This window comes from Ranitomeya imitator, chromosome 8 (assembly GCF_032444005.1).
Source record: "Ranitomeya imitator isolate aRanImi1 chromosome 8, aRanImi1.pri, whole genome shotgun sequence".
In the NCBI taxonomy this organism is placed as follows: domain Eukaryota; kingdom Metazoa; phylum Chordata; class Amphibia; order Anura; family Dendrobatidae; genus Ranitomeya; species Ranitomeya imitator.
The window spans coordinates 113,388,006-113,405,262 of NC_091289.1; positions in this window are offsets into that span (position 1 = coordinate 113,388,006).

Sequence of the window (17,257 nt, forward strand, 5' to 3'; positions counted from 1 at the left end):
TCAAGCATTGGGGTCATTGTATGATGAGCCTAATTCTGTGGATCAAGCTGAGAAGATCTTGTTGGCCCTGTGTCAGGGTCAAGAAGCGGCAGAATCGTATTGCCAGAAATTTAGAAAATGGTCTGTACTGACTAAATGGAATAAGGATACCTTGGTGGCAATTTTCAGAAAGGGTCTTTCTGAATCCGTTAAAGATGTTAAGGTGGGGTTCCCCACGCCTGCTGGTCTGAGTGATTCTATGTCTCTGGCCATTCAGATTGATCGGCGCTTGCGCGAGCGCAGAGTTGTGCACGCTGTGGCGTTGTCCACCGAGCGGAGCCCTGAGTCTATGCAGTGTGATAGGATTTTGTCTAGAGCTGAACGACAAGGATTTAGGCGTCAGAAAAGGTTGTGTTTTTACTGCGGCGATTCTGCTCATGTTATTTCTGATTGCCCTAAGCGTACAAAGAGAATCGCTAGTTCTGTTACCATCAGTACTGTACAACCTAAATTTCTGTTATCTGTGACCTTGATCTGCTCATTATCGTCATTTTCTGTCATGGCATTTGTGGATTCAGGCGCCACTCTGAATTTAATGGATTTAGAATTTGCCAGACGTTGTGTGATTTCCCCTTGCAGCCTTTGCAGAACCCTATTCCTTTAAGGGGCATTGATGCTACACCGTTATCTAAAAATAAACCTCAGTTTTGGACACTGCTGACCATGCGCATGGCGCCAGCCCATCAGGAAGATTGTCGTTTTCTGGTGTTGCATAATTTGCATGATGATATTGTGCTGGGTTTTCCATGGTTACAGCTACATAATCCGGTGTTAGATTGGAAATCTGTGTCTGTGACTAGTTGGTGTTGTCAGGGGGTTCATGTTCCTTTGATGTCACTTTCCTCTTCCCCCTCTTCTGAAATTCCTGAGTTTTTGTCAGATTTCCAGGATGTATTCGATGAACCCAAATCCAGTTCCCTTCCACCACATAGGGACTATGATTGCGCTATTGACTTGATTCCAGGTTGTAAGTTCCCTAAGGGTCGACTTTTCAACCTGTCTGTGCCAGAACATGCCGCCATGCGGAGCTATATTAACCCCTTCATGACCCAGCCTATTTTGACCTTAAAGACCTTGCCGTTTTTTGCAATTCTGACCAGTGTCCCTTTATGAGGTAATAACTCGGGAACGCTTCAACGGATCCTAGCGGTTCTGAGATTGTTTTTTCGTGACATATTGGGCTTCATGTTAGTGGTAAATTTAGGTCAATAAATTCTTTTATTTTATTTTAGTTTATTTGTGATAAAAACGGAAATTTGGCGAAAATTTTGAAAATTTTTCAATTTTTCAATTTTCACATTTTGAATTTTTATTCTGTTAAACCAGAGAGTTATGTGACACAAAATAGTTAATAAATGACATTTCCCACATGTCTACTTTACATCAGCACAATTTTGGAAACAAAATTTTTGTTTGCTAGGAAGTTATAAGGGTTAAAATTTGACCAGCGATTTCTCATTTTTACGAAATTTACAAAACCATTTTTTTTATGGACCACCTCACATTTGAAGTCAGTTTGAGGGGTCTATATGGCTGAAAATACCCAAAAGTGACACCATTCTAAAAACTGCACCCCTCAAGGTGCACAAAACCACATTCAAGAAGTTTATTAACCCTTCAGGTGCTTCACAGCAGCAGAAGCAACATGGAAGGAAAAAATGAACATTTAACTTTTTAGTCACAAAAATGATTTTTCAGCAACAATTTTTTTATTTTCCCAATGGTAAAAGGAGAAACTGAACCACGAAAGTTGTTGTCCAATTTGTCCTGAGTACGCTGATAACTCATATGTGGGGGTAAACCACTGTTTGGGCGCACGGCAGGGCTTGGAAGGGAAGGAGCGCCATTTGACTTTTTGAATGAAAAATTGGCTGCACTCTTTAGCGGACACCATGTCACGTTTGGAGAGCCCCCGTGTGCATAAAAATTGGAGCTCCCCCACAAGTGACCCCATTTTGGAAACTAGACGCCCCAAGGAACTTATCTACATGCATAGTGAGCCCTTTAAACCCCCAGGTGCTTCACAAATTGATCCGTAAAAATGAAAAAGTACTTTTTTTTCACAAAAAAATTTTTTTAGCCTCAATTTTTTCATTTTCACATGGACAACAGGATAAAATGGATCCTAACATTTGTTGGGCAATTTCTCCTGAGTACACCGATACCTCATATGTGGGGGTAAACCACTGATTGGGCACATGGTAAGGCTCGGAAGGGAAGGAGCGCCATTTGACTTTTTGAATGAAAACTTATCTCCATCGTTAGCGGACACCATGTCGCGTTTGGAGAGACCCTGTGTGCCTAAACATTGGAGCTCCCCCACAAGTGACCCCATTTTGGAAACTGGACCCCCCAAGGAACTTATTTAGATGCCTAGTGAGCACTTTAAACCCTCAGGTGCTTCACAAATTGTTCCGTAAAAATGAAAAAGTACTTTTTTTTCACAAAAAATTTCTTTTCACATCAATTTTTTCATTTTCACATGGGCAATAGGATAAAATGGATCCTAAAATTTGTTGAGCAATTTCTCCTGAATACGCCGATACCTCATATGTGGGGGTAAACCACTGTTTGGGCACACGGCAGGGCTCGGAAGGGAAGGCGCGCCTTTTGACTTTTTGAATGGAAAATTAGCTCCAATTGTTGGCGGACACCATGTCGCGTTTGGAGAGCCCCTGTGTGCCTATGCATTGGAGCTCCCCCACAAGTGACCCCATTTTGGAAACTAGACCCCCCAAGGAACTTATCTAGATGCATACTGAGCACTTTAAACCCCCAGTTGCTTCACAGAAGTTTATAATGCAGAGCCATGAAAATAAAAAATAATTTTTCTTTTCTCAAAAATGATTTTTTAGCCTGGAATTTCCTATTTTGCCAATGGTAATAGGAAAAACTGGACCACAAATGTTGTTGTCCAGTTTGTCCTGAGTACACAGATACCCCATATGTGGGGGTAAACCAGTGTTTGGGCGCACGGCAGGGCTCAGAAGGGAAGGCATGCCATTTGGCTTTTTAAATGGAAAATTAGCTCCAATCATTAGCGGACACCATGTTGCGTTTGGAGAGCCCCTGTGTGCCTAAACATTGGAGATCCCCCACAAATGACCCCATTTTGGAAACTAGACCCCCAAAGGAACTAATCTAGATGTGTGGTGAGCACTTTGAACCCTCAAGTGCTTCACAGAAGTTTATAACGCAGAGCCATGAAAATTTAAAAAAAAATTTCTTTTCTCAAAAATGATTTTTTAGCCCGCAATTTTTTATTTTCCCAAGGGTAACAGGAGAAATTTGACCCCAAAAGTTATTGTCCAGTTTCTCCTGAGTACGCTGATACCCCATATGTGGGGGTAAACCACTGTTTAGGCACATGCTGGGGCTCGGAAGGGAAGTAGTGACGTTTTGAAATGCAGACTTTGATGGAATGCTCTGCGGGCATCACGTTGCGTTTGCAGAGCCCCTGATGTGGCTAAACAGTAGAAACCCCCCACAAGTGACCCCATTTTGGAAACTAGACCCCGAAAGGAACTTATCAAGATGTGAGGTGAGCACTTTAAACCCCCAAGTGCTTTACAGAAGTTTATAACACAGAGCCGTGAAAATAATAAATACGTTTTCTTTCCTCCAAAATAATTTTTTAGCCCAGAATTTTTTATTTTCCCAAGGGTTACAGGAGAAATTGGACCCCAAAAGTTGTTGTCCAGTTTCTCCTGAGTACGCTGATACCCCATGTGTGGGGGTAAACCACTGTTTGGGCACACGTCGGGGCTCAGAAGGGAAGTAGTGACTTTTGAAATGCAGACTTTGATGGAATGGTCTGCGGGCATCACGTTGCGTTTGCAGAGTCCCTGGTGTGCCTAAACAGTAGCAACCCCCCACAAGTGACCCCATTTTGGAAACTAGACCCCCAAAGGAACTTATCTAGATATGTGGTGAGCACTTTCAACCCCCAAGTGCTTCACAGAAGTTTACAACGCAGAGCCGTGAAAATAAAAAATAATTTTTCTTTCCTCAAAAATGATGTTTTAGCAAGCATTTTTTTATTTTCACAAGGGTAACCCCAGTAATTGGACCCCAGTAATTGTTGGACAGTTTATCCTGAGTATGCTGGTACCCCATATGTGGGGGTAAACCACTGTTTGGGCACACGTCTGGGCTCAGAAGTGAGGGAGCACCATTTGACTTTATGAATACAAGATTGGCTGGAATCAATGGTGGCGCCATGTTGCGTTTGGAGACCCCTGATGTGCCTAAACAGTGGAAACCCCTCAATTTTAACTCCAACACTAACCCCAACACACCCCTAACCCTAATCCCAACTGTAGCCATAACCCTATTTCCAACCCTAACCACAACCCTAATTCCAACCCTAACCCTAATCCCAACTGTAGCCATAACCCCAACACACCCCAAACCACAACCCTAACCCTAAGGCTATGTGCCCACGTTGCGGATTCGTGTGAGATTTTTCAGCATCATTTTTGAAAAATCCGCGGGTAAAGGGCACTGCGTTTTACCTGCGGATTTACCGCGGATTTCCAGTGTTTTTTGTGCGGATTTCACCTGCGGATTCCTATTGAGGAACAGGTGTAAAACGCTGCGGAATCCGCACAAAGAATTGACATGCTGCGGAAAATACAACGCAGCATTTCCGCGCGGTATTTTCCGCACCATGGGCACAGCGGATTTGGTTTTCCATAGGTTTACATGGAACTGTAAACCTGATGGAACACTGCTGCGAATCCGCAGCGGCCAATCCGCTGCGGATCCGCAGCCAAATCCGCACCGTGTGCACATAGTTTAATTCTAAAGGTATGTGCACACGCTGCGGAAAACGCTGCGGATCCACAGCAGTTTCCCATGAGTATACAGTTCAATGTAAACCTGTGGGAAACAAAAATCGCTGTACACATGCTGTGGAAAAACTGCACGGAAACGCAGGGGTTTACATTCCTCAGCATGTCACTTCTTTGTTCGGATTCCGCAGCGGTTTTACAACTGCTCCAATAGAAAACCGCAGTTGTAAAACCGCAGTGAAATGTGCAGAAAAACTGCGGTAAATCCGCGATAAATCCACAGCGGTTTAGCACTGCGGATTTATCAAATCCGCAGCGGAAAAATCCGCGGAGGAACAGAATACGTGTGCACATACCGAAACCCTAACCCTACCCCTACCCCTAACCCTAGCCCTAACCCTAACCCTACCCCTAACCCTACCCCTAACCCTACCCCTAACCCTACCCCTACCCCTAACCCTAACCCTACCCCTAACCATACCCCTAACCCTACCCCTAACCCTACCCCTACCCCTAACCCTACCCCTAGTTCTTACCCCAACCTTAGTGGAAAAAAAAATTATTATTTTTTTTTATTGTCCCTACCTATGGGGGTGACAAAGGGGGGGGGGCATTTACTATTTTTTTTATTTTGATCACTGAGATAGGTTATATCTCAGTGATCAAAACTCACTTTGGAACGAATCTGCCGGCCGGCTGATTCGGCGGGCGCACTGCACATGCGCCCGCCATTTTGAAAGATGGCGGCGCCCAGGAAAGAAGACGGACGGATCCCGGAGGCCGGGTAAGTATAAGGGGGGGAAGATCAGGGCACGGGGGGGCGTCGGAGCACGGGGGGGTGGATCGGAGCATGGGGTGGGGGATCGCTGTGCAGGGGGGTGGATCGGAGCACGGGGGGGAATCGCTGTGCAGGGGGGGATCGGAGCACGGGGGGGATCGCTGTGCGGGGGGGTGATCGGAGTGCGGGGGGGTTTGATTGGAGCACGGGGGATGTGATTGGAGCATGGGGGGGTGGATCGCTGTGCAGGGGGGTGGATCGGAGCACGGGGTGGGGGATCGCTGTGCAGGGGGGTGGATCGGAGCACGGGGGGGATCGCTGTGCGGGGGGGTGATCGGAGTGCGGGGGGGTTTGATTGAAGCACGGGGGGTGTGATTGGAGCACGGGGGGAGCGGACAGGAGGACGGGGGAGCGGAGCACAGGACGGACGGGAGCGGACCACAGATCGGGGGGCTGGGGGGGCGATCGGTGGGGTAGGGTGGGTGCACATAAGTGTTTCCAGCCATGGCCGATGATATTGCAGCATCGGCCATGGCTGGATTGTAATATTTCACCAGTTTTTTAGGTGAAATATTACAAATCGCTCTGATTGGCAGTTTCACTTTCAACAGCCAATCAGAGCGATCGTAGCCACGGGGGGGTGAAGCCACCCCCCCTGGGCTAAACTACCACTCCCCCTGTCCCTGCAGATCGGGTGAAATGGGAGTTAACCCTTTCACCGGATCTGCAGTGACGCGATCATTCTATGACACAGCATATGCGTCACAGGTCGGATTGGCACCGACTTTCATGACGCATACGCTGTGTCACAGGTCGGGAAGGGGTTAAGGAGTCTTTGGAGAAGGGGCATATTCAGCCATCTTCTTCACCATTGGGAGCAGGTTTTTTTTTTGTTGCCAAGAAGGATGGCTCCTTGAGACCGTGTATTGATTATCGCCTCTTGAATAAGATCACGGTCAAATTTCAATACCCTTTGCCTTTGCTTACTGATTTGTTTGCTAGGATTAAGGGGGCTAGCTGGTTTACTAAGATTGACCTTCGAGGGGCATATAATCTTATTCGTATTAAACAGGGTGACGAATGGAAAACTGCATTTAATACGCCCAAAGGCCATTTTGAATACCTTGTGATGCCATTTGGACTCTCTAATGCCCCATCTGTGTTCCAGTCCTTCATGCATGATATCTTTCGGAGTTATCTTGATAAATTCATGGTTGTATATTTGGATGATATTTTGATTTTTTCCGATGATTGGGAGTCTCATGTGAAACAGGTCAGGATGGTATTTCAGATCCTCCGTAATAATGCTTTGTTTGTGAAGGGGTCGAAGTGCCTCTTTGGAGTGCAGAAGGTTTCTTTTTTGGGCTTCATTTTTTCTCCCTCATCTATTGAAATGGATCCGGTTAAGGTTCAGGCCATTCATGATTGGATTCAGCCCACATCTGTGAAGAACCTTCAGAAATTCTTGGGCTTTGCTAATTTTTATTGTCGTTTTATTGCCAACTTCTCCAGTGTGGTTAAACCTCTGACCGATTTGACGAAGAAAGGCGCTGATGTGACGAATTGGTCCTCTGCGGCTGTTTCTGCCTTTCAGGAGCTTAAACGCCAATTTACTTCTGCCCCTGTGCATCAGCCGGATGTTTCTCTTCCATTTCAGGTTGAGGTTGACGCGTCTGAGATTGGGGCAGGGGCCGTTTTGTCTCAGAGGAATTCTGATGGTTCCTTGTTGAAACCGTGTGCCTTCTTTTCTCGGAAGTTTTTGCCTGTGGAACGCAATTATGATGTCGGCAATCGGGAGTTGTTGGCTATGAAGTGGGCATTTGAGGAGTGGCGACATTGGCTTGAGGGGGCCAAGCACCGTATTGTGGTCCTGACCAATCATAAGAATCTGATTTACCTCGAGTCTGCCAAACGGCTGAGTCCTAGACAGGCTCGATGCTCCCTGTTTTTCTCCCGTTTTGATTTTGTGGTCTCGTACATTCCTGGTACTAAGAATGTTAAGGCGGATACCCTCTCTAGGAGTTTTTTTCCTGATTCCCCTGGGTTTCTTGAGCCGGTCGGCATTCTGAAGGAAGGGGTGATTCTTTCTGCCATCTCCCCTGATTTACGACGGGTTCTTCAGGAACTTCAGGCTAATAAACCTGACCGCTGTCCAGTGGGGAAACTGTTTGTTCCTGATAGATGGACTAGTAAAGTGATTTCTGAGGTTCATTGTTCTGTGTTGGCTGGCCATCTTGGGATTTTTGGTACCAGAGATTTGGTTGGTAGGTCCTTTTGGTGGCCTTCTTTGTCGCGGGATGTGCGTTCTTTTGTGCAGTCCTGTGGGATTTGTGCGCGGGCTAAGCCTTGCTGTTCCCGCGCTAGTGGGTTGCTTCTGCCTTTGCCGGTCCCTGAGAGACCTTGGACGCATATTTCTTTGGATTTTATTTCAGAGCTTCCAGTTTCCCAGAGGATGTCTGTTATCTGGGTGGTTTGTGACCGGTTTTATAAGATGGTTCATTTGGTACCTTTGCCTAAATTGCCTTCCTCCTCTGATTTGGTTCTGTTGTTTTTTCAGCATGTGCTTCATTTGCATGGCATTCCGGAGAATATTGTGTCCGATAGAGGTTCCCAGTTTGTTTCTAGGTTTTGGCTGGCCTTTTGTGCTAGGCTGGGCATTGATTTGTCTTTTTCTTCAGCATTTCATCCTCAGACAAATGGCCAAACCGAGCGAACTAATCAGACTTTGGAAACTTATTTGAGATGCTTTGTGTCTGCTGATCAGGATGATTGGGTGGCTTTCTTGCCATTGGCCGAGTTTGCCCTTATTAATCGGGCTAGTTCTGCTACCTTGGTTTCGCCTTTTTTTTGTAATTTTGGTTTTCATCCTCGTTTTTCTTCAGGGCAGGTTGAGCCTTCTGATTGTCCTGGTGTGGATTCTGTGGTTGACAGCTGCAGCAGATTTGGGCTCATGTGGTGGACAATTTGGTGTTGTCTCAGGAGGAGGCTCAGTGTTTTGCTAACCGTCATCGGTGTATTGGTTCCTGGCTTCGGGTTGGGGATTTGGTCTGATTGTCTTCCCATCATGTTCCTATGAAGGTTTCTTCCCCTAAGTTCAAGCCTCGGTTTATTGGTCCTTATAGGATTTCTGAGATTATCAATCCAGTGTCTTTTCGTTTGGCCCTTCCAGCCTCTTTTTCCATCCATAATGTTTTCCATAGATCTTTGTTACGGAAGTATGTGGTGCCCGTTGTTCCCTCTGTTGATCCTCCGGCCCCAATGTTGATTGATGGGGAGTTGGAGTATGTGGTTGAGAAGATTTTGGATTCTCGTTTTTCGAGGCGGAAGCTTCAGTATCTGGTCAAATGGAAGGGTTATGGCCAGGAGGATAATTCTTGGGTTGTTGCCTCCGATGTTCATGCTGATGATTTGGTTCGTGCCTTTCATTTGGTTCGTCCTGATTGGCCTGGGGGCTCTGGTGAGGGTTCGGTGACCCCTCCTCAAGGGGGGGTACTGTTGTGGATTCTGCTCTTGGGCTTCCTCCGGTGGTTAAGTGTGGTAGTGCTGCGGTAGTTGGATCGCAGCATTTATCAGGTGTTTCTATTTTTTGCAATTTGGGCTGGGCTATTTAGTCCTGCTTTATCCTTTAGTCAGTGCCAGTTGTCCATTGTTTTTGGAGGATTCACATCCATACCTGGTCTCTTCTGTTCTGCTGTTCATTTCAACAAAGATAAGTTCTGGCTTTGTTTTTGCTGTCCACCTGCTGTGGACCTTATAGTTCTGTGCATTTTCATGTTTGGTCTAGTCCAGCTTTGTCAGTCAAGGATTTTTTGCAGCCTAGCTGTGTCTCTGGAGATGCAGATATACCCTCCATGTCTTTAGTCAGATGTGGTTATTTGTATTTTCTGTGGTGGATATTTTCTAGTGTTTTAATACTGACCGCATAGTACTCTGTCCTATTCATTCTTTTTAGCTAGTATGGCCTCCTATGCTAAATCCTGATTTCTTGTCTGCGTATGTTATTTCCCTCTCCTCTCACAGTCAATATTTGTGGGGGGCTGTCTATCCTTTGGGGATTTTCTCTGAGGCAAGATAGGTTTCCTGTTTCTGTCTTTAGGGGTAGTTAGTCCTTTGGCTGTGTCGAGGGGTCTAGGGAGTGTTAGTTACCCCCCACGGCTACTTCTAGTTGCGCTGCTAAGTTCAGGGTTTGCGGTCAGTACAGGGACCACCTTCTCCAGAGTACGTCTCATGCTGCTCCTAGGCCACCAGATCATAACAAAAAGCCATCCCAGCCCTCCACCAGCATTTAAAAGACCGCATCATCCATGCACTCAGGCAATCTGTGAGTACAAAGGTGCACCTGACAACAGATGCATGGACCAGTAGGCATGGCCAGGGCTGTTACGTGTCCATCACGGCACACTGGGTTAATGTGGTGGATGCAGGGTCCACAGGGGACAGCAATATTGGGACAGTTCAGCCTATCCCATGGTCTAGGAAACAGTTGGCTGTAGGCGTTCGCCCCCTCCTCCTCGTCCTCCTGCAGAAGCGAGAGCTCGTCCACAGACCGCAGTCGCACGACCACTCCATCCGCAGCTTCCACTGTTGCATACGAGGTGTCCCATTATGGAACAGCTAGTGGCATGCATCAGCAGGCTGTATTGGCAATGAAGTGTTTGGGCAACAACAGACACACCACAGAAGTTCTGTCCGAGTTCTTGCAGAAAGAAACTCAGTCATGTCTGGGCAGTGTACATCTTGAGGCAGGCAAGGTAGTGAGTGATAACGGAAGGAATTTTATGGCTGCCATATCCCTTTCACAACTGAAACACATTCCTTCCCTGGCTCACACCTTAAACCTGGTGGTGCAGTACTTCCTGAAAAGTTATCCGGGGTTACCCGACCTGCTCCTCAAAGTGCGCAGACTTTGCTCACGTATCCGCCGTTCGCCCGTACACTCCAGCAATATGCAGAAACATCAGCGGTCTTTGAACCTCCCCCAGCATCGCCTAATCATCGACGTTGCAACAAGGTGGAACTCCACACTGCACATGCTTCAGAGACTGTGCAAACAGAGGTGTGCAGTTATGTATTTGTGGGAGGATACACATACACAGGCAGGCAGTTGGATGGCAGACATGGAGTTGTCAGGTGTGCAGTGGTCGAAGCTACAAGACCTGTGTCAAGTCCTTCAGTGATTTGATGAATGCAAATGGCTGATTAGTGCAGACAACGCCATAATAAGCATGAGCATCCCCCTAATACATCTGCTGATGCAAAGTTTGACGCACATAAAGGAGCAGGCGTCTGCAGCCGAGGACGAGGGAAGCCTTGATGACAGTCAGCCATTGTCTGGTCAGGGCAGTCTACAGGACGAGTTGGTGGGCAAAGAGGAGGAGGACGAGGAGGATTATGGGGATGAGTATTTTTTGGATGAGGAAGCTTCTCAGGGGGCAATAGAAACTGGTGGCGTTGCAAGGCCGTGTTCAGGGTTTTTGAGGGTGACAAGTGACGTTGATTTGCCAGAAACTGCCCCTCAACCCAGCACAAGCGCAGATTTGACAACTGGAACATTGGCCCACATGGCGGATTATGCCTTGCGTATCCTCAAAAGGGACCCACACATTATTAAAATGATGACCAATGACGATTACTAGTTGGCCTGCCTCCTTGATCCTCGCTATAAAGGCAAATTGCAAAATATCATGCCAAATGAGAACCTCGAACAAATATTGGCAACTAAACAAGCAAGTCTTGTAGACCGTTTGATTCAGGCATTCCCAGCACACAGCACCGGTGATGGTTCTCACACGAGCTGCAGGGGGCAACAGGGCAGAGGTGTTAGAGGTGCACAAATTAGAAATGGCGTTGGACAGAGGGGTTTTCCGACCAGGTTTTGGAGTGATTTCGCAATGACCGCAGACAGGACAGGTACTGCAGCATCAATTCAAAGTGACAGGAGACAACATTTGTCCAGTATGGTTACTAACTATTTTTCATCCCTTATTGATGTTCTCCCTCAACCGTCATTCCCTTTTTATTACTGGGCATCCAAAATAGACATCTGGCCTGAATTGGCAGAATATGCATTGCAGGAGCTTGCTTGCCCAGCAGCTAGTGTGCTATCAGAAAGAGTATTCAGTGCTGCTGGTTCAATATTGACCGAAATAAGGACTCATCTGGCTACCCAAAATGTTGATGATCTAACCTTCATTAAAAAGAACCACTCATGGATTTCTAATTATTTTGCCCCACCTTTCCCGACTGACACCTAGCTTTCCTATAAAAAGGTCTTGCTTGTGGACTGGTCTTACTGACTGTTCCAATCTCTTAATTTGCAGTTGCTGTTTGTCCAGCATACGACATGTTTACACCTCTCTAAATGGGCTAACTCCCCCCACGAGGCCGTGGTCTTGCCACTTGGTGCAAGCACCCGTGAGAGTGCCGTTTGTCTGAAGAGTTGGGTGTGCCCACTTTTGGTTGATGGCACTGCCACTGGGTCCTTCATAGTACAATAAAGTGTCTTTGGCGGTGGTGGCACGCAACCAACGTCAGACACACCGTTGTAACATGAGGGGCCCTGGGCCTCTACCGCCGGCCATAAGATAGTTCCCCCCAGCTCAAACAGTGCTCTACCACTTGCAAAATGATCTCTCACAGCTCCACCAATGTTTAGTCTATGCGCTGAAATCCTTCAATGCCTGGCACCGACAATACCAATTTGTTGACATATATTGTTAGGACTGGCGGAACGCACCAAGAAAGGTGATATAGATGCGTTCGCAGTCCAGGGTCCACCGTGCAGGTGAAAACCTGCTGCTAGTAAATACAGACTATATGGCGGTACACTAAAGTATATACACGTGGGTTCAACCTCACCCAGCGTGAAAGGAGCAATCCTGTTGAGTCACAGGATTGCGGTACCGCACCTAAAGCGCGAGCGAGTAGTCAGCGTACTTAACCCCAACTGGGATTGAAGTCCGATTAGACCCTCGCTGGCACTACACCACAACTGGGTGTGTAAGGAAACTAAGTATAAATATATAAATGCACAGGAGTGCGAGCAATGCCGCACTGACGGACGCCACCAACCACACTGGCTTGGGTATGGAAAGCGCAAGGCAAGCGCACGGTGCCGTACAGGCGGACACAGCAAGAGGACGCTGTAATGTGTGTATCGTGCAGATGATTAGTCGGGCGCTAGATAGCTACCAACATCCGCGAGCAGACAACAACTCTAGGGAGGGATATTTAGGAGCTTTCATCCATCGACATACATTCATCTACACACACACATATAACATTATGAGACAATGCTAGCGCATGGCCGTGCGGTCATGCGCAGTTTATATAGTTGCAGCACAGGAAGTGGCTACAGCACTTTTGCCCTTCCAAGACCTGCCAAGAGGACCAATGGAATGTGCTGCAGAGCCTGAGCACATGACCCTCGATCTCCAACGGGAGATCTTACCCTGGGCATGCTCAGTACGTGCAGACAAGGACTTAGTCCCAGAGAAGTCCGCTCGCTGCTGACCAGCACAGACTTTAATGGCAGAGACTGGAGAAGCAGCAGCAACTCTTCGCACAGAGTCAGACTGAGCGAGACACTGGGATCGACGTCCCTGCTGAGCAGACTCCACTGCGGCTGGAGGAGAATGGGAGACCGCAGCGGAGACGGATCGAGATTCCCCCTGTGCAGCAGAGGAAACTCGACTCCTAACATTGCCCCCCCTCCTTGGGCCTCGCTACGTTCGAAGGCAGCAATGAGCTGCGGAGCCCGAATGTGCTCAACAGGCTCCCAGGACCTGTCCTCGGGGCCATAACCCTTCCAGTCTACCAAATAAAATTTTTTACCACGCACCTTGCACCCCAAAATAGCATTCACCTCAAAATCGTCCGTAGACGAACCCGATGTCCCAGCAGATGACTCGGAAAACCGGGACATATACACGGGTTTCAAGAGGGACACATGAAAGGTGTCGGTGATACCCAGGCGTGGCGGAAGGGCCAAACGATAGACCACAGGATTAACCTGCTCGAGGACCTTGAATGGGCCCAAGAAGTGAGGAGCAAATTTAGTGGACTCAACTCGCAGCCTGATGTTACGGGCGGAGAGCCACACCAAGTCGCCAGGAGCAAAGGTCGGAGCGGGGCGCCGATGAGCATCGGCGGAGGACCTCATTCTCTCCTTAGAGGCCCGAATGGCATCCTGAGTGCGGTCCCAAATATCCCGTGCCTCCACAGCCCAGTCTGCCACCCTGGAGTCGGAGGAAGACACGGGCATAGGCACAGGTATCCGTGGATGCTGACCATAGTTGAGGAGGAATGGGGTTTGTCCAGTGAAGTCGGCTATGGCGTTGTTCAGTGCAAACTCTGCCCATGATAGCAAGGATGCCCAGTCATCCTGCCTGGCTGAAACAAAATGTCGCAGGTATGTGACCAAGGTCTGGTTGGCCCTCTCTACCAACCCATTCGTCTCGGGATGATAAGCGGAAGAGAGATTCAACTCAATACTGAGAAGACGACAGAGCTCTCTCCAGAACCGAGACGCAAACTGGGGACCCCGGTCACTGACAATTTTGTCTGGCATACCATGCAGGCGGAAGATATGTCTAATGAACAACGCTGCCAAAGCCCGTGCAGAAGGTAACCGCGGCAGCGGCACCAAATGCACCATTTTTGAGAAATGATCGGTGATGACCCAAATGATGGTACAGCCGCGAGACTTGGGCAAACCCACAACAAAGTCCATCCCGACCATCTCCAAGGGCCTATCTGCCACCGGCAAGGGATAGAGCAAACCAGCTGGCCTTTGACGCGGAGATTTATTTTTGGCACAGGAGACACATGCCAGAACATAATCCCTGACATCCCGGACCATATGCGGTCACCAGTACGTCCTCGCCAGTAGCTCAGATGTCCTCTTTGTCCCAAAGTGTCCACCCACCCTGGACGAATGAGCCCAAGAGAGAACCTCCGGTCGCAAATTAATGGGCACAAAAGTCTTGCCCGGAGGCACAGACTCTAGCGAAACCGGCGCCACGGTTCTCAGGCTCTCGGAAGGGACAATAAGCCGAGGCTCCTCTTCCTCCTCCTCAGTTGACATAAGGGAGCGAGAGAGAGCGTCAGCACGGATATTCTTCTCCCCGGCGAGATAATGAAGGGAAAAGTGGAACCGGGAGAAGAACAGGGACCATCTGGCCTGGCGAGAATTTAGCAGCTGGGCTGTCTGCAAATAGACCAAATTTTTGTGGTCCGTGTAAACTTGGAAGGGAAACCACGCACCTTCCAGAAGGTGTCTCCACTCCGAAAAGGCCAACTTCATTGCTAGCAACTCCCTGTCCCCGATGGAGTAGTTCCTCTCCGCTGGCGTGAAGGTCTTGGAGAAGAAGAAGCATGGATGCTTCCGACCTTGAGCATCCTTTTGGTAGAGGACTGCTCCAGCACCAACGGAAGAGGCATCCACCTCCAGTAGGAATGGCTTATCCACATCGGGACGATGTAAGATGGGAGCGCTAGCAAAGTGGGACTTAATAGAAGTGAAGGCCTTGGAGACCTCTTCCGACCACAATTTGGGATTCGCTCCCTTCTTGGTGAGGGCTACCAAGGGAGCTACCAGAGTTGAGAAGTGGGGAATGAACTGGCGGTAATAGTTTATGAACCCCATAAAGCGCTGCACCGCTTTAAGAGAATGGGGCTCTTGCCAGTCCATCACAGCCTGTAGTTTGGCAGGATCCATAGCCAATCCCTGGGCGGAGATGATATAGCCCAGGAAAGGTAAGGACTCCTGCTCAAACACACACTTCTCCAACTTTGCATAAAGAGAGTTTGCCCGTAGGAGGTCGAAGACTCTGCCAACATCTCTCCGGTGGGAGTCAATATCTGGAGAAAAGATGAGAATATCATCCAGATAGACTACAACCGAGGTGGAAAGCATATCCCGGAAGATGTCGTTGACAAAGTCTTGGAAAACGGCAGGTGCATTACAGAGCCCGAAGGGCATCACCAGATACTCATAGTGCCCATCTCTGGTGTTAAATGCCGTTTTCCACTCGTCCCCCTCACGGATGCGAATCAGGTTATAAGCACCCCGCAGATCTAGTTTAGTAAACACTCTAGCTCCCCGAAGCCTATCGAAAAGCTCAGATATCAACGGCAAAGGGTACTTGTTCTTAACTGTGATAGCATTAAGACCCCTGTAGTCTATGCATGGACGTAGTTCTCCATTCTTCTTCTGCACGAAGAAGAACCCTGCCCCAGCAGGTGACACTGACTTCCTGATGAACCCTCTTGCCAGATTCTCTTGAATGTACTGAGACATGGCCTCCGTCTCCGGGAGAGATAATGGATAAACTCGACCCTGGGGAGGCTCCGCACCTGGCAAGAGATCGATAGGACAGTCATAGGGGCGATGGGGCGGAAGGGTCTCCGCCGCCTTTTTGGAGAACACGTCTGCATAAGACCAATATTGCTTGGGAAGAGAGGAGAGATCTGCGGGTACCTCTGTAGTCGTAACCTGAACGCACTCTCGATGACACCTGTTCCCACAAGATTCACCCCATCCCAGAATTCTGCCTGAGGACCACTCGATGTGAGGAGAGTGGTACCGTAACCAAGGTATCCCCAAGAGAACCTCATCAATTCCCTCAGGAATGACGAGTAGAGATATAATCTCCTGATGAGATGGTGACATGGACAGAGTAAAAGGGATAGTTTGATGTGTAATCTGTGTGGGCAGTGTCGACCCATTCACCACTCGTACCGTTACTGGTTGAGATAGCATGACCAGAGGAATTGCGTGACGTTGGGCGAAGGCTGAAGACATAAAATTGCCCTCCGCCCCAGAATCCACGCAGAGTTCCACCAAGTGAGAGGATGAGCCCAATGTTATTGTCCCCTTAAAGGACAATTTGGAGGCAAACGTCGCCGTGTCTAGTGCACCTCCACCAACTACCACTAGACGCTGACGTTTCCTCGACCGCTGGAGACATCTGGAGGCAAGATGTCCAGACTGTTGGCAAAGATGACAAATCTGGAGTGCACGAGCGGTCTGGGACTTAGATCCTGCTCGAGACTCTACCACAGGCTCATGGGGCTCAGGAGCCTGGTCTGGAGATTCCAAAGTTTTGGCGAAGGTGGGAGCCAGCCGAAACCTCTGCCTACACTGGGCTCGCTCTAACCTCCGCTCGTGAAAACGGAGATCAATACGAGTGGATAGAGTAATTAATTCCTCCAGTGTGGCGGGAATCTCCCTAGTGGCCAGGGCGTCCTTAACGTGGTCAGCCAGCCCCCTCCAAAATATTGGAATGAGGGCTTTATCCGACCACTCCAGCTCAGATGCTAAGGTGCGGAAGTGGACGGCAAAATGACTGACCAAGGACGAGCCCTGAGTCAATGCCAACAATTGGAGCGCAGTATCATGGGTGACACGAGGTCCTAAAAAGACCTGTTTCAGAGTGCTCAGAAACAACGGAGCACTCTGCACCACATGATCGCTACGCTCCCATAGCGGCGTAGCCCACTGCAACGCTCTGTCCGACAGAAGAGACACTATAAATCCCACCTTAGCCCGCTCTGTAGGGAAACGAGAGGCCAGAAGCTCGAGATGGATAGAGCACTGACTCACGAAACCCCTACAAGACTTACTGTCACCAGAGAATTTCTCTGG